Genomic DNA, 18,860 nt, shown 5'->3' on the forward strand with positions numbered 1-18,860 from the left:
GCGCATTGGAGTGCCTGTTCCAAGCAAACTGGCTGAGGACCTCAGCCTCACCACACAGCACCACAATGTCCACAGTCTCCTCCTGGGACACATTGTGGCCCCAGGAGGTGAGGTGTGTCATCAGGGAAGATGCCAGCATGACTCCCTCAACAGCTTGCCAGGCCTTTGCATGGCAGTCCCAGTGCTGGCAGGCCTGGGCAGGTGTGTGCACTGCCCAGCGCAGGGGCACAGCATGGGACAGGCAGGCATGCAGTGATGGTGCTCCAGGTACCTGGGGCCAGCTGGAGCAGGACCTGGTGACCAGAGGCTGTCTGCAGGTGGCACAGGGTGCTACTGGGCCTGGCAGGTGCCAGCAGCACCCAGTGCAGTATGACTGTGTGGGCCTGGTAGCCCCGCAGCAACACAGGGAGCAGCATCGGGGTCTGAGCAGACTGCCACAGCTGGCCTGGTGCCTCTTGCTGGGAGATGCAGTGGCCAGAGGCTGGTTACAAATGGCCCAGGGCCCCGGCATCCCCACAGGCTTTTAAGGGCCTGTGGCTGGAGAAGCTCCCAGCCCTGTGGCCCTGAAGGTGACCCCTAGTGGTGGGACTGACCAAGAGCAAATGTGTTCCCGGTCAGCATCTATACATGTGCTACTGTGCAGTAACTACTCAGGAGTTAATTTGCTACTTGTATTTACAGGTAGAGAATTAATTCACTATTGGATCAAATTCTGCACAGTGAGCATCTGCATGTGTACACTGTGATGCTTACTACATAGTAATTTACTCTACTGTGCAGTAAGGTTCTTGTGTAGATGTGCCCACTGACTTTAATTTGGCCATTTTAAGGCACAGGGACCTATGGAGCAATTTGCAGAAAACAATGATACCAGTTATTTGCATTGGTTGAAGTTTAGAGCAACTTACTTTAATGAGGTATAAACATGCCCACTGCTGGCAGCAGCATATCAAAGTCTTCAGTTAAGAGAGTCAGGGAGGGGGTATTACTTTAGGACACTTGTTTATAATGGCATGGAATGCTGTAAAAGCAAAACAATGAATCATATTCTATGGCTTATTGCATGATGGATTGAGTCCAGTTAAAATATCTTTTCATACTTATTTAGGCAATAATTCAGTGCCATTCTTTTAGATGCGTTTACACATAAGCACATGCTTAAGCCTCACTAACATGAAATTAAAGTTAAGCACGTACTTGGATAAAACAGGGCTCAACTACACATACATTTTTATATAAACATTGTCTTTATTAGAAAAATATGTCAGCAAAGCCACATGGGTTCAAGTGTTTTTGTACTGGTTTTAACAAGGATTCTCATCACTTTACATAGTTAGTATGACACACACAATTTAAGAACTGCTCTGCAAGTGTGATTATTTTTGCAGACAGGGAAACTGAGTCATTAAGTACCTAACTATTCAAAACTGTGTGCACACAATGCAACATGACTGCACATACAATGTGGGTGTTGATACAGAATCGCCACTTGCACATTAGACATGTAGATGCACCTGACTTTTTGAAAATCAGGTTCCCACATGACTCATTTAAAACAGAAGTTAGCTATTGGAAGTGCTCATGGCAACCATTAGGAATTCCAGGTTCCCAAGCTAGTGCCCAGTTCACTAGAGTCCAGACCAGAGTGTTGTAGCACCCTGGCCTGCTGTGAGATCCTTTTATGGGTGATGCAGAGTACTCCACAATATTAGCACTGTTAAGTGTGCAAACATTTGAGTCACAAGATAAATCCAGAAATGTAAAGAAGGAATCCATAGTGTCAATATTCTGACCTGTTTTAGTCTTCTTAAGTTTTCTGCAATAAAAAAAGTTCCTGTTATTTTTCTGCAGTCAAAAAAATGAAAGAACACTAAGAACTGGCATTTTCTGAGGCGTGCCTTGAGTCTAAAAAGGTTGAGAACCATTTGTCTACACCATGCTGCATCTCGTTTCAATCACAGTTTTACACCATGGAGCAAAAGGTACAGTTAGCCTAATGAGCATTGTGTCTTAGTGACACTGCCTAGGCTGGCAGGAGAGAATCCTGCTAATACAGAAGTCCTCGATTCTATTGGAAAGTTTCAGATTGAAATGTGCATGTTGTAGATTAAGTATTTTCATTTCAAACTAGCTGTGCTCTCTCTGCCTGTAGCGTGCTGGATTTGGCAACTTTGATTTCCATGAGTATGTTCGTTTTAACACTGAACATTTTAAAGCAGCATTTATTTGTGCAAAAATAAAATCAAGCGTAACTGCTCCTCAGGGTGCCTGACCTGAACCTCAGGACTGTTTGACTCATACTTAATTATAGTGAATGGGTAGGTTGAAAATAGCTAAGAGTGTGCTTAATTATTCTTTCTGTTGTCTTGTTGGTGTTATACTTTCCTTATAGTTCTATTCCATTTGGTGGAGGAGGAGCAAGGGGGAGGCAGGAAACAGAAGAGTTACAATCCCTGCCTCTAAATTACTTCTGTGCTTCTCCTGGCTCTGTAGACATAGAAATGTTGTTGCCAGCTCCCCACAGCTTTCACTGCCTAGATATGGGAAACAACATTGTTTACATAGGGCATGTTTACACATTGCTGTACAGTGATGTTGCTATGGCGCCGTGCTTAGTACGTCTTTTTGGACGTGGATGGTGAAGTACTAAAGCAGGGCTCAGTACAGGCGATTACTTTGCCATGCAGGCAGCACACTCTGAGATTTCCCAGCCATGTTGTTGTAGCAGCGTGCTATATCCAGGGAGTGCACCACTACGGCAACGTAGCTGGCAATCACACGTAGACCTGTGTGATCGCTATGTTGCTACGTCACCATAGGGTGATGTGTAGACACACCCATAGTAACTTAAAATTCAGCAGAATTCTCTCTTTTAGGGTATGTCTTCACTAAGCTATTTCTCATGCGTTTCCCCTAGTCTTGCCCTTCCATCATCTGTAAAAGAACACCTCTCACAAAGGTTTAAGGATGTTTTTAGCCTGGGCTATATATGGCTGAGGGTATAAGTTTCAGCTCAGGTTTTATAGTGAGGATACAGCACAAGTGTCAAGAGTCCTCCAATGCTTTCTCACAATTCTTCCACAGTATTACATTTCACTCTCTCCTTGTCTATTCTGTATCAGAAGTTACCCATGCTAGCATGACATTTCAGCCTTCCCCCTCTTCCTCTATCCACTACATTTCTGTTGTTCTTCCACAATGTGAACAGATATGCCATCTGCATCCCAGTTTACTGTCATCTTGCCTGAACCTGATGCCAGCCTTCTTGTGATGCTCAGATGGAAGGGAAGAGGGGAAATTAGGAAGACCCATAGATTGGGAAGATGCACCCGAAATCGGCTACTGTGTCAAAAAACCTCCAAGAAGCTGTCAGTGGAAAGAATTCCATGCATGACAGCTCAGTGCAGGGAGAAAATTAAAAACCAAGACCAGACACAAGATGAGCCAATGGTTGAAACCCCGCATTTGGCAAATTAGAAAAGCAGGCCTGTTTGATGCATTTGACTAGGTGGTTGGAGGGCCTCTAAACACAGACCCTGTTTTCCTGCCAGCTGTGGTCTGAAGGAAGAAGTGCTGGAGAAACAAGAACACAAAATCAGACGGGACCAAGGGTCATCTAGTCCACCACCTGCACAGAAGCAGGATTCACTATTCCTAAACCATCCCAGCCAGATGCCTACCCAGACCCTTCCACAAAAGTGAATCATCTGTTTCCTAAGCACATGGTTCCATTGTCCCACCTTAAGGAAGGTTTTTCCTGAGGCTTGATCTGAAAAATACCACAGGCCAGACTGCCTGCAGCTCTCCACGGATAAGAAAGGAGGTTAGACCCAGAACTAGTGGTGGAAATATAGTGGGGTAAGCAGCACAACACAGTTATTATTTTGGAGGGAAGCAGACAGTGTTACTAGTTTATGACCAGTCTCATTACAGCTGTTCTAGGTTGTAATTTGAATGCACAGCCTCAGGTGAGGGTTACAAAACTCTGTTTTCCCTAGTCCCCTTTCCTCCCTGCCCTCTCTCTTTCCCTGAAACAAGTAATCCAAGATGGGAAGGGGGTGGTGAAAACTGCAAGTCTGAGACCAGCAATTTATTGTTATATTTACTGCCAGGGTGTCAAGCTGACTCCCTGCCATCAGACTGACTGGCTGGGGTCAGCTGACCTTTCAACTTCGCTCCATATAAACCCCTGCCAGGAACAGGAAATGTCTGGGCAACAGGGCTCAACCTGAACCCAGACTGCCTTGCTGTTCCTTCTGGCTTGTGCCTCTGCCTGCTCTCTGTTTGATCTCCTGGCTTCTTGACTCAGCTTGCCCACAGACTCCACACTCTGCCCGAATTCCTGGGTTCCTGACCTGGCTTGTCTCTGGAATCCGCTTACTTCTCTAGGTCCTAGTTAGTCCCTTGAGCCCTGAGTGACCCCCAGACCTGGCCACCCATGACCTGGCATGACACAGGGTGTCAAGCATAGATTATAATGCAAAGACATGGGTGACGTGTGCATATAACAATAGATATTTTGCTGGTTCTAATAGTAGCATTAAAATTAGGAGCTTGGTCCTAAGAGGTGATTGGAATAAACAGTGTTAGATACTGAGATTTTCTATAATCAGAGAGAAGAGGAAGGCCGATCCAAAGGTGATCAGGTGCACGTCATGTCAGCTTCATGAATTCTATTGGTATTAGATCTGGTTATTTTGCTACACAGATGACACTAGTAAAAAGATGTCCATGTAGAAAGGTTTATCTATGGTTCTTCAGGATAAGCTATGGCTTACCCTGGTTCAACATCCTTTTTAAGTTTGTCTATTAGATTTGTAGGCAAAGAATACTTTCTACAACCTGCTTCTGACACTTACAGGCCCCCACCAGCCATGCTGCAACTAAGAGGAAGGAGAAGACAACAGTGGATTACCTTGCCCAGGACCAACAGCAATGAAGGAAACTTGAGGAGCAGTTGGTTAGTATTATGGCCAGAAACTAGCAGATGATGCCAGGCCTGCTGCAAGACACTGTTCTGTTTTGTCAGGCTCTCTCCTCCCCCACTGCCTTACCCCCAAAGCAACAGAAAATTCAGAGTGGGAAATGAGCATGTCAAATGCAATTCATAGCTAAATGTGTACGTCAATATGTATACTCACTGGTACATTAACAATGAGCAATTCCATTCCTCTTTATTATGTTACTTTGGGCTCTGCTTTATATCATTTGTTCACAGTGCAGCTTATAGCTGTACTCCTGATTTTTAATTAGTTTTCTGCTGCTTGGTCTCCTGATGCATAAGGGCTTAGCAAACAAAGATGACAGAAAGGAAGGTCAAAAGGAAAGAAAAATCCACATGACTGTTAATAAAGTCTTGCATTAGCAATGTGCACATCAATTCTAAGTTTGATAAAAATAATTCTACAGATTGAATCACATAGGTACATCAATGCAGTGCAGACAGACAGGGGGAAAACACTTGTACTCCTTTTTACAAGTGTTGTATAGTGCCCAAGCCCTTTAGCTGCTATAGACTTTTGTAGGCAGCACTATCTTTTTCTCAGTCAGCAACAGTGCAATTCAGCACCTGAAACTGCCCAGAATGTATTTTGACCTTCTTGAGACAGCCATCTCACATCGAAGTAGGACTTCATGAGCCAGGGCTGGGCCTTCTAGAAAAAATGGAGATACAGCCATACTATTGGTTAGGAACAGTTTCAACATATACCATTTTAAATATGCTGGAACTCTGAAATACCTCTTTTCAATGAACCCCACATAGATTTTCATAAACATCACTCAATAGAGTACTACGTCCTGCATAACAAGAGAGCAATATTCTCTTTGCTGCATTTATTCACACACATATTCAGGGTAGGCTTTGGGCATGCATGCACTCTCCTGTTCAAAATGCTTATCTGCTTTTTCTGTGTGAAGCTACAGTCCCTGCTTTGATTTGGCAGAGATTCAGCCCAATTCAGTGGCCAAATCTCCAAATCTGAGTCAAAGGACCCTTAGGAGATTACTCTGAATCGAATTGGAACCCTCCAAATTGATTCAGAGATTTAACCATAGACACAGCTTTAAATGTTTTTTCTACATACCTCAAGGTAGCAGGTGGCTCGTGAATGCTGAGATGGTGGAGTGCATGGAGTGTCCCACAGAAGCGTGGGGGGCCCCCCAGCATGCTCAGCAGCAGACCCAGAAATGGACCAGAAGCACTCCTGGTCCACTTCTGGGTCTGCCGGGGAGTGCACTGGGGGGCCCACCCCCACATTCCCCCCAGCTCAGTGACTGGTGCCTCCTGGGTCTGGGGGGGGGCAGAGAGGTACCCAGGGTCCCCCTGAGGCCGATCACCAAGCCAGGGGAGTGCAGGGGGGTTACCTGCGCACTCCCTGGCGGGCCCAGAAGTGGACCTGAAGTACTTCCGGCCCATTTCTGGGTTCACCGCGAAGCACGCAGCTACCCTGGGATACTCCATCCGCCCCAGCATTGCAGCATTCACAAGCCACACTGGTACCGATGTATGTAGAAAAAACTTTTAAAGCTGTGTCTGAATCACTGATTCTCAGAATCAGCACTGAATCTTCAGATTCGGATGCAGCTGAATCAAATCAGGGACAGTGATCCAAATCAACTAATCACATCACAGTCCCTGATTAGATTCATCTGAATCGAATAGGGCCTGCTTCACACACCCCTGCTAACCAGCACTAAGAAAGTAAGATCTGGGTTCTGCTGTCTCCTTCCCTCCTGCAGCATTTTTCCTTCTCCACCTTGTTTTTGGTCTTTCTTTCTGTATACTAGCCTGGCCTACCTGGTCAACATGGTCTCTCTTATCTGAACCTGGGACCACAAAACTAATGCTCTGAACAGCCTTATGCTACAAGAGATTCAGCATGTCTTGGAGTGGCTGATTAGTCTGTGTGCTCATCTCTTTCCAGCAGTACTACTTAAAGTAAGAGCCAGGATCATAAAAGGAAGCTGCATTTTTTATCCTTGCTGTTCTGTCTTAAAGTGACTGTTAGGAACAACTTCAACCTGTTTCAACTACCCTTTCTTTCTCCCTCTCTCAAAATTATAGTTACTTTTCTCTATAAAGACAGGGGAAGGGGTATCATGTGCTCATAAAAACTCTACAGCTAATGTTAATGTGATTCAGTAATACTGTTACAGTAAAAGCCTTGCTTACACTTTTACAGTATGAGGCTTTAAAAGCTTTTCCTTTTTTCTGCATTTTAAGACTCTGTAAAGCTTTTCAATAGTACTTGTTGCCATGGGTACTAAAGGGACTGACATCTCTGTACTCAAAACCACAAATCTTGAGGGGGGGGGGGTTACCTTTAGCACTATACAGGTTATCACCTTGGACTCTAGGAGCCCATTTATTCTGTCAGAAGTTAACTCAGAATAGTTCTTTCAGTTGGCATGGAGCTTTTTGATATGTGCCATGACAGCATAATGCACAAGTATGAAGTGGCAGAAGGCTAATCATATAAAACTTTCTGGGTGCATCTACAAGAAATGCTAACATTGCAGTAGAGTAATTCTACTGTGTATTAGCACAGCTGGCCAAAACCGTGCTAAAGTGCAGTAGAATTACTCTACTGTGCAACAGTGTCACATAAAAAGCGTTCATCTGCGCTAATGTGCAGTAGTGCCAATTATGGCACATTAAGTTAGTACTTGTCATTACAGGTACTAAACTTAATGCTCCATAATTACGGTGCATTAATGAATGTGTAAATGTGCAATGTTCCAAAGTGCTCCCAAAGAGACTGCCAAGGGACGGTGAAATGATGCAAATATGACAGAATTCAGCTCAGAGAGCAAATGAGTTTAACTATGGCACAATAAAGTACATTACAAAAGTGTTCTGTCCATTCTTCACAAGACACTCCTAGTGTTAGGAGTATTTGGAAAAGGAAGGGGTAACTATAGCTTTAAAAGAAATGGATGCAAAGCTTGGAGACTACAGAAAACAACACAGAAAACAGAGCACCACTGGTGTGTCTGGTAAGCATCAATGGAAGTGCTCTACACAGTGACAGAGCACCTGTTTGGTATGCAACCATCCTCTAAAGGTGCAAACAGACATCGCTCTTGTGCTGCCATAAACATTTTTATGGTAGCACAAGTTGTGAGCAAACAGACATCCTTACCTTTGACAAAAAGGACACCTGTTTCTACCTTAGTGTTACTTTCTAGTGGGTGGCCTGAAAAACTCCCATTGACTTCTTTGTGATAAGTCATTCATTCATGCTACTGTGAATGGATACATGCAGAGATAGCACAAACTACCTGCCTCCCAACATTGGTAAAAAAACAAAACAAAACAGTATTCATTTATGCACACTGAAGTGTCAGGAGTGTTTGTGCATGACAGAACCAAAAGCCCTTTCCTGGTCTACACCCAATGTGGAATCCTTTGAATCCGTGGTCCTCTTCCTTTCTCCAAACACTTCCTGTTCAAAAACCCATTCAGGGTGTAGCAACAAATTGATAACTACAAAGTACTCTCTCTCAGAATTTACTGTACAGGAAGCCAATTTTGCGCATCTGCTTTTTACTAGAAGCAGCTCTCCCACCATAGCTTCCCACCTTAGCTGCAACTACAGCTCCTGGCCAGTAAGTGGAAGGGAGCTGGTTTCCACTAAGGTAAAGGCCACCCTGGTACAAAATAAACTAACTAGGACACAGAAACCAGTACACTGGTGTACACTTACTGCTCACTTTGTTGGGTTGCTTTACCCCAGAGTGGAATGGCAATGTGCAGCTTTGCACTGGTGTGGGTGCATCCTACTTTTACCAGAATAAAGTCAATTCTGCACCCTTAATTAAGTCAAACGAAGACCTTCAGTCCCTGTACTTTATCTACCCCACCTAAAGTGTGCAGCTACTAATGCAGAGTTGGTCAATTGGCAGTGTTTCTATGGGGTCGCAAATCAAGACGTTATTAGTTGTGATTTTCCTTTTTCAGTCCTCACAGTCTAAAAACAGCTGCTGCTTTTTTCTTTTCTTTTTTTTTTTTTTTAACTGAACTAAAGGACAGCTCATGGCAGTTAGAACAGCAGGTGGCTAGACATCAATTTTAATTTAAAGGAAGATGATGAATTCTGTCCTGTCACACTTGAAAGCTATTTCAATATCAAACAACGTCTCTCGAAATTATACTCTAAATCAGCCTTCAAGCAGTTGAACCCCTGCATAACTTCCATGTCATGCGCCTTAAAGACTTTCTGAAGCATCCTTCCCTATAGGGTCATAGGGATTAACCCACTTGTAGATAAATGAGTATTCATACATTTCATTACATTCTGCCAAAGGAAATGCAGAAATAACCACACTGTGTGTTCCCATGAAAGACATTCAAAAATAATACCACGCAAAAAGGAAAAAAATGGAAGGTAGTTGTCGTTTGGTAGCTTTGCAGGAAGGGTAATTTCTAATTAAGTTTATGGGGTCATTAGGCTGTTTTAAAATTTACCCCAGGGAGTGGGAAAACTGAGGGACACAAAGATAACTTTAAGCCATCTTTGCTCCTGCCATCTCCTAGCCTTGCCTAGATTGCAGCCTGGGTGGAACAAATGATCTTGCCCAGAATGTTATGGCAGATGAAAAACTGAGCATTTAAAGAGCCAATTATACTTCTCTCCAATCAAATTGGGAGAACCATGTAGACATTTTTTAAAAAGATGCAATTGATACAGGAAATTATTCCAATAACTTCGTTTGCAGGAAGTGCCTTGTCTTTGAGAAGATCAGAGAGAGCCATTAAGAAAATTCTGAATAGAGAGAAAGGAAAGATGACAAGTAGATGGAGAAATCTCCCTCGCCACCACAAATCTTCCAGGAAATTACGAGATACTGAATCATGCACCAGTATAAATCAGTGTGGAATATATTCTTCCATCACATAGGATTTTGCCTCTTTTCTTTAGCTATATGCAGTGAATGGTTGATTCCAAAGTTATTTTAATTCACTGTCCCTGGTACAGATGCTTCTGACTGACTAATTTTGGAGGTATTAGCCAAGTCTCATAAGTGAAGGTTCTGTATTAGAAATGCTGGTACAGGTCTGATTCCCTTCTAGCTCAGATCAGTCTTCTGGCTTCTCTGGTATAAGAATAGTGTATAAGTCACAATTGTACCAATAGCATCTGTAAATAGCTCTTCTTGGAGGCACATGCACTTTTAGAATTCATTATAGCTTTTCCCTTTCCTCTCAAACAAAGATCCTGCTTTTAGATTCACAAATTAGCCAAATGATGATAGGTGTTATGTATTCATTCATACATAAAATCCACACATGTGCAATTTGGTTTAAAATACATGGTACGCAATGTGGTTGGATAGGGAAATAGCATTACCCTTAATGCTTTCTCTCTTTTGGATTTTCTTTAGGTCTCCTAAATGGGCCCTTCCCCCATCCTGTATATTTTTCTATAGCACTGAATAAGTTAACCCCATCAAGGCGTCAAAAGATTAATACTGCCAAGGCAAGCCAATTCAAAGGTGTTAGTGGATGTCAGAATTAAAGCTGCCTATGCTTATTAAATAATTTTTGGGCAGGTGAAGTTAGTCAAGCAGGATGTAAAATCAAGGGAGAGCATTAGCTACAACAAAAAATGTTATTAAGATGGAGGGGCACTGCAAAAAGTTAAATGAAAATCATGCTGACCTAACCACAGTCAGTCAGACCCAAAAGCCAAGCACCAACCAACTGTCTGGACATCAGATACAAATGTGTGACCAAACAGCATAGGAAAGGAAGTAGGCCTGGACAGGAATGAATGGCAATGCCAGAGTCTCTAAATTTAGTCTTATTTAGTTAGTCTATAAAGGTGCACATCTACTCTCCTTCTGACTTCAGACTAACACACCTAACTACCTTTCTAAAACCATAGTAATGCCGTAGTACACTGCATGTATGCTCTGGGATGGACAGAAAATACAATCTTACCTCAGTACCCTTGTGCATATGCATCACAATAAACTCACATAGTTGATTACTATCCCCTCACTCAATCCCCCAAGGCACAGGATGGACAACATTTACTTACCAAGCAGCTATCCAGACTTTTTTTTTTACTCATTCCTTATGATCTCATACCTTGTGCACTAAACATTATTATTCCTTTTTTCAGAATAGGATTTGAATAATTCCTGACAGCCTATGGCATGCATTTTCATAAGGCCTCTGTGAAATGAAGGGGTATTAATCTCCATTCACAGAGAAAAATCTACATCCAGAGAAATTTAAGTCAAGGGTATCCACTAGTTTTCAATCCACAGTTTGAGACGGCTAGGTCCTGATTTTTCATAGAACGTCTCAGTATGGCACTATAGAGGTTTAAAGCACATCTTGGCTTTACTTGAAGCTCTGGCTAGTCCTCACCTCTGCAAATCCAACCTCAGGAGCAAAACTTAAGTAGCTAAAAAAGGTAAGGAACACACATTTGGCTACCAAGAAAGTTGGTGCGAGTCACCCAGCACCACACAAAAACAACATGGAAGTGGTAGGGATAGAATCTACTTTCCCAGGACAGCATCCATTGCCAAGTATATGTGTATATATATAATATTAATATATGTATGCATGTATGTGCATATGTATATATATACACACACTCATATGTGTGTATATATATGTGTGTATGCATGTATATGTCAGCATATGTGTATATGGTATATCTATAGGTCTGCATATATATATACATATATACACACACGTGCATGTGTGGAATATCTAATATAATAAAAGGCTTAGTCTGTCTGTCTGTGTGTTTGTCTGTCTGTAAAACTTTTGGCCAACTGCACATGCGCTGCTGAGAGGGCGGGCAGTGATTGCCTGCATGGGCCCACGTTTGAACCATTGCTGTGGAAGTTTGTGGTAGTGGTGAACACACCCCAGCCCACTGAGCCATGGGGCTTTCCCATGCCACCCTGTCTTAGGGCGAAGTGTGTGAGGATCAGTGGTAGCATCCCCCTACCACCTGGCCCCAATGCCCTGCAGAACAGCGAGCAGGGAGGGGGAAGCAGTGGGCAGGGAGGGAGGGAGGGAGGCAGATGCAGAGCGGCAGGCCAGGGTGTAGAGCAGGGCTGGACCCAGAGCGCGGGGGGGGTGGCGGGATGTAGAGCAGGGTTGGACCCGGAGTGGTGCAGTGGGGGATGGAGTGGGGCCAGACCTGGAGCAGCTGGGGGGGAGCAGAGAGGGGTGGCTGGAGCTGGAGTGGGGATAGAGTGGGCCCACTCCCAGAGCAGCAGGAGGGGGTGGGGCCGGACATGGGGCTCCATCCCCGCCTGCCCCCATCATTCTTGACAGGCAATTTGCTAGTATAATATATATTAACTATCTGTACATACATACACATAAATACATACACGTAATGCATGTACGTGTATTTGTATATATGTGCATGTATGAAATGTATATATTTCCCAAGACACTCTCTCATATATATGAATACACATGCATGTAAACATAAAACACACACTATATATAGTAATATATATTAGGGCTGTGCAAAACAGCAGCATTCCACTTCGACCTCCATTTCAACGGAATAGTGTTTCATTTCAAGTTGGGTTTCATTTCAAAAGCACTGTTCTATTCCGTTTCATCGAAACGGTTTCGCCATTTCAATGTTGTTTTGACATTTCACCCATAGGCTATAAATGGGGAAGCACAAAACAGCCTATAACATTGTCATTTCTTGCCTGATTCTGATTAAATTTGCAGGAATAGTAGTCCCTTCTGAGGGTATGAAGCTTGCCATGTTTCAAGGTGATCAGTGCAGGGGTTTCTAGGAAACTGCAACTCAGGCTGCTGACAAGCAGAAGCCAGGGAGCAGGAGCAGCGTCCCGTGATCTGGCAGGCAGATTGGGGCCCACACCCCTGGTAGGAGTCCAGCAGAGCCCCTGCAGCCCTCCTGGAGGTGTGAAGGGGCCCCCAATATCCCTGATGGATCACAGGTCACTGCTCCTGCTGCCTGGGACCCAGAGCTGGAGAACTGAGCCCGGCTGGAGGAAGCGCTTCCCCAGCGGGCCTGAGTTCCCCAGCGCTGCGAGCCACAGGGAACTGAGCCCGGCGGCAGGAGGCACTTCCCCCAGCTAGGCTCAGTTCCCAGTAGCTCACAGCCCTGTGGAACTCAGCCTGGTGGGAGGAGGCAGGGAGAGCCAGGACTGCACTCCCCACTGGGCTGAGCCACATGGGGCTGCAGATGCTGGGAGCACAGCCCTGTCTCCCACCACCTGGCTGGCTGCTTTGAAATTTGAAACATGTTGACTGGCCTCGTTTTGTTTTGAGGCTGTTTCGAAGCCCTTCGTTTCATTTTGATTTCGCTGTTTTGAGCTCAAAACGAGTTGGAACAGTGTCGAAACAAAACAGTCGGTGAAGCTTTGCACAGCCCTAGTATATATGGTGTAATACACACACATATTATGTACAAACATATTTGTATGCGTGTCCAGGGGACACACATACATCTGTACATATATTTTCAGATACATGGTATTCAAAATCCTTTATAAAATCAAGGATAAATGTATTCATAAAATATTAATGAGACATAAGATGTTTTCAAATGCAAGGAGAAAGTGTAGTCCCACAGAATAAGGACATTGTAATAAAGGTAACACTGCAATCGCAGAAGGGCTAAATATCAGTAAATAGCAAAAGCAAATGATCCCAATGCACCTTTCACTTAAAAGCAGCTTCTTTGTTCAACAACTGCCCATCAGCGGAGGACTACCAATAGCAGCTCTCAAGATGAAGTGTTCTTTATAAAGAGATGTCTATGAAGGGAACATCTGACATGGCCAAAAACTTTGGGCTAAAGAAGTAGACATACACTGATGACAGAATTCTGGTCTTGAACATAATCAGTTTGTTAAGCAAATAGAAAATCCAATGCAAATGAAAATAATAAAAGCATAGGAATGAGGAATATGTGCCTCCATGCTTGCCTACCTCCTTCATGTTGTTTAGGTATCTCAGAGAAGCAAGTGATAGAAACTACATCATGAAGGCTTAATGGAATAGAATGAGAAAAGAAAGAAAAAAGGTGGCTTTAACTAAGAATCTACAGTTTTTGTGACAATCTCATATTTCATTTCTTTTTGCTTTTTTAACAGCAAAAGACTTTAATTGACTACAAATGTCCACATAATACATGACATACTGCATCAGACCTGTTCTCTCCCTGTGGCATGTTGTATTTATCGAGGCTTAGATTCCTTTTGTACTTAGATCCTATATTGGTCATGAGACCTGGGGGAAGGAGGGGAAAAGGACTTTGGGTCAGTGGTATAGGGGATGTTCTTGTGGATTAGTTAGGATGAAGCGTATACTACCTAGGTGCCTGTGAGTCTAGTGGAGTGGGCTCAGTCTGTTTCTGTCCTCCATAATATACAAATGAAACAGGGTGTATCTACATGAAATACTAACTGCATAGTAGGCAAATAATACTGCTCAGTAGTGCATCACAGCACAAACAGTGCTAATATGCTACTGCGCAGTATTATTAGGTTACCAGCCAGTCACTGAGAGATTTATTCCAACGTACTTTTAAGGAGTGTGATGGAATCTGTCTTTCAAGCCTACATACCAAAAGCAGCTGACAAGAGTACTGATAGTGAAGAGTCCTTCAGGCATCTGCTGGACCCCACTGGATGCTGCAACCAGAACTCGATGTGCTGGTGATTACAGGAGATTTCTCATTTCATTGCTTATCTCAGGAGGGAGTCTGCTAATAAGAATGTAATGGATAGTTATAGAGAGACTGAATGAGAACACTGACCCATTAACTCTGAGAAGCCACTTATCCTTGCAAACACTCTGCTTTAAGATTAAAGCAGAAAGAAATATAGCCCTGCCCAATGGGAATACAAATCAGCACACTGTTGGTAGTAGTCAGCTGGAGTTAGAGAAAGAGATGGAAAGTAAGTACTCCTCGGGCATATTCCCTGCTCTGCCTACACCTTGTTCTGTGACTTTTGGTAAATCTCTTAACCTCTCTTTATCACAACTGGAATGGAATAATATTGCCTGAGTACCTCATTAAAATGTAGAGAAGCCTTTTCAATTGAGGGTATAAGTTAGAGCATTTAGACCTGAAGCTGGTATGAAGCTGCAGGGCCCCAGAGGAAAGTGTGCATGCAGTGAGGAGTTGCTAGGAAGAAGCAGTCTTTCTATTAAAGCAGTAGCATAATTGAGGGGGAGCGACTGGGGAAGAAGCTCTAAGTGCCATCCTAGGAGAGGCGGATAACAAAATTGCTGCTGCAGGTAAACACTGGCTGTGCCAGTCAGTGCAGCAGCTGAAGCTGCCCTGTTTCACCTCTGATTTTGAGTGCAAAAATTACTGATGGCTCAGACCCAAGGAAAAGACTTAAGATGCCTAAAACAGGACTTGGGCAGCCTTTATACACCTAAGGCCAAAATTACAATCTAAAAATCTCTCTCTCTCATAAGTCTGCTTCACCTCTTTTTCACCTAGATGAGGCATAAGCTAGGTGTCCAGTTGCTCAGACCACTACTGCTTTGGTCATGCCCAGAACTGCTCTTCTTGGCACAACAGGAACTTTTAAGTGATGAAGCAGGGTGGGGAAGGGTGTCTAGTGAATCATTTCTATGGTTAGGTAGGTGCTGAGCAGAGGATTTTAGGACTGTGATTTTAGTCAGAGCTTAGGTGCCTTTGATGCTTAACAAGTTAATTTTTTGTAGTTGTTTCGTAAAGAGTAGGGCCTCAAAAAAGAACTTTACATGGGGCTCCAGAAAGTAAATTCTACCATGGATCCAGCTTTCATCCAACTCAGCCACTGGCTCCTGTGTGGGCCGGGCCCCGATCCCGCCCTCGTCGCCATGTGCGGCGGTGATTCTGATCCCATTCTGGCCGCCATGAGCTAGCCGGGGGCAAATCGGGGTCGAACCGGACCCGTCTTCGGTGCACGCGGGCTGTGACCAGCAGCCTGGGCACGCGGGGCAGGACAGAACCGCGGGGCGGTTTAGCACACGCAAGTTAGAATTAGTTACGGAGTCGTAATGGTTGATTGAAAAGATTGTTTACTTACACCCAAAGATGGTATTGGTGTAGGCTGGACAGGTTTCCAGGCACAGCTCCCGCTTGAACCCTCGTTGGAGGACTCTGACAAATCAATTGCTGCCATGGAGTTTGCTAGGCTCCGCGGGTCCAGTTAAGTTGGGTTCGAAAAGTTTCCCCGGAGTTACTTAGGGTCCGCGGGTCCGAAGTTTCAGGAAAGGGATACGTCTAGGATTGCGCTCGGCGACGGGGAGAGGCGAGAGGCGAAAGCTCCATAGGCTCGGTTCTATTGCCTCTATTGCCTGCTTAGGGGAGGTGCGCTGGGTCCACGAGGGTCCGCAGCGCTTGGAGATCTTCACGCAGAATCTCTCTCGTCCTCCCTCCTCTGACTTGGGCAGAAAATACCCAAGCCTTTTGTACGGCTAGCAAGCCAATCGTTAGCCGCCACATGTGCCTATATTAGGAATGGGACAATAATGTAGCGTGAATCCTAATACAAATGGCGGGAACTTCTTTACAGAGTGTATCACTACGATGCAAGAAAGAGATGCACACTGCAAAGAAGCTACAATTCGGCGGGAAATCCCCCGTTGCACCAGAGTTCTCTCTAACAGCGAGAATGGGGACCACGTTGGCCCTTTTCCAGTTCTCCGAGACTTGGCCCGTGCGCCACGAGCGTTCGAATATTCCCGCCAGTGGCCCTGCAATGACGTCAGCCAGTGCCTTCAGTACCCTCGGATGGAGCTCATCTGGGCCTGCCGACTTAAAGGCATCCAGTTCGTCCAAGTGACTCTGCACCATCTCAGGGTCTACGCATGGAAGTCCGGCGCCTTGCTGCTGCCTCTCTACAACCCCAGTGAGACACTTGTTGTGTCCCTCGCTTAGGAACACTGAGGCAAAGAACTCGTTGAGGATTTCAGCCTTGTCCCCCCTGTCCGTCACCAATTGTTTCTGCCCATTTAGTAGGGGTCCTATTCCTCCCTGGGCCTTCCTTTTACTCCCTATATATCTAAAAAACAATTTCTTGTTGTCTTTTACTTGGGTTGCCATCCTCAGCTCCATGGTAGCTTTTGGGTGCAGGGGTTTCTGGGAAACTGCAGCCCACGCTGCTGACAAGAAAAACTCGTGACGTGTGACTGTGTGTGTGTTAAGGTGCACTCTCACTGGCACTGGGGCTTCTACACAACACAGTAGTGTGCCCCAATGAGGTCTCTTCCTCCCCTACAGCCTCAGGTCAGTTCACCACTTTAAATGAGAACAGTTTATAACTTAGTAAGCAGCACAGTAGCACCAGCAGCATCTCAGCAGCCAAACTTTCACAGTCAGTGTCAGAGCAGTCCTTCTCCACTCTTCCCCCTCCCTCTCCTTACTTTGTTTCCCTGCAGGCAAGCCCAACTTCAGCTTCAGAACTTGAAATGTTTTAACTGCCCTCATTTCATTTTGAAGCTGTTTCAAAGCCCTTTGTTTCATTTTGATTTTCTGTTTCAAGCTCGCAACGAGTCGAAACAGAGTCAAAATGAAACAGCCAGCAAAAGTTCACACAGCCCTAATAAGTAACTGAAAACCAGATATTATAAAAGGGAAGTGTCAAGCAAATAGGGAGAGGTAGGAACCTTGCCTACAATAAAGTCTACTGCTAAAGCAGGGGCAGGCAAAATATGGCCCACCAAGCACTTTCATCCAGCTCATGGTGCTTAACAACAAATTGTGCCCTGCCCAGCCCTTCCACCCCTGAGGGTGGGAGCAAGGTGCCCACATGTACAAAGCCCCAAACATACCCTATTGCCTTGCTCCCGCCCTCATGGGCAGAAGGGCCTGACGGGCCAGCAGGCAGCTTCTGCCACTGCTGCAGCCCCTGGGGACCTACTTTGCTTCCCCAGTTTCCTGCTGGCTCTGGGTAGCAGGTAGGGAAACAGTGGCAATGGATCTGCAACTGGGTAGAAACACAGGGCTAGGGCTGGTGGCAGCATGGAGTCCATGCCCAGGAGGTTGGCAGTAGCACAGAGCTCGGCTGGGCACCGTGCGAGTGTGAAGGAGGGTGGGGAGTGTGAGGATCCCCCCCATACTCTCCCCAGGGCATGCAGCCCCAATAGCAGTGGCAGCAGCAGCGGTGGGGCACCCAGTAGGGTGCGGCTCCAGCCAGTGCTGCACATCACAGCGAGGGGTACAACCTCTGCCAGGCCGCCTGTATTGCCAGCACTCCCTGCCACTCATGCGCAGCCTCCGCAATTGCCAGGCATGGGTGGGAAGCCCCGTGTACTGAAGCCAGCTGCCTTCCCCTCTGGGGCGCACAGCACTGAAGAGAAGCCTCAGCTGCTGGAGCGAGCTGTCTTCCCTGCCCCCCAGGGAAAGGCACCCGGGGCGTCCCTTCCCTGCAGCACAGCCCAGGCGGGGAAGGCAGCTCCAGTGGCTGAGGGTTCTCTCCGGTGCTGCGTAACCCTGACAGGGAAGGCAGCTGGCTCCAGCACATGGGGCTTCCCTCCCATGCTGTGTAAGTGCAGGGGCGGCGCGTGTGTGGCAGGGAGCACCGGCAATACAGGCGGCCTGGGGAAGGTTGTGCCTTTTATTGCGATGTGCAGTTCTGGCTGGAGCCATGCCCCACCAGGCACCAGAGCCCTGAGTGCTCCACCTGCTGCTGCGCCATGGGAGAAGTGTGTGGGGTCCACACACCCCCACCCCCCTCGCACACTCCCTACCCCCACATATACACAACCCCCCAACATACCCTATGCCCCCACACATACAAGCACACCCCCTCACAAACTCCTCCCACACCCACCATACACACACACCCCAACACAATATGCAAAACTAAGAATTTATTTTTGAGTTATTATG

At 45.5% G+C, this 18,860-nt stretch overlaps 1 long non-coding RNA gene across 1 annotated transcript in view; it reads right to left on the reverse strand.

Moving 5' to 3' along the window:
- Window positions 1-1,228: 1,228 nt before the first annotated feature.
- Window positions 1,229-18,860, reverse strand: part of LOC132250227 (uncharacterized) — an 88,310-nt gene continuing 70,678 nt past the window's right edge. Inside the window, exon 3 of the long non-coding RNA XR_009461877.1 lies at window positions 1,229-1,816. This is a non-coding gene — a long non-coding RNA (uncharacterized LOC132250227). The remainder of the gene's footprint in view (window positions 1,817-18,860) is intronic.

Source organism: Alligator mississippiensis, chromosome 1, assembly GCF_030867095.1.
Source record: "Alligator mississippiensis isolate rAllMis1 chromosome 1, rAllMis1, whole genome shotgun sequence".
NCBI classification, from domain to species: Eukaryota; Metazoa; Chordata; order Crocodylia; family Alligatoridae; genus Alligator; species Alligator mississippiensis.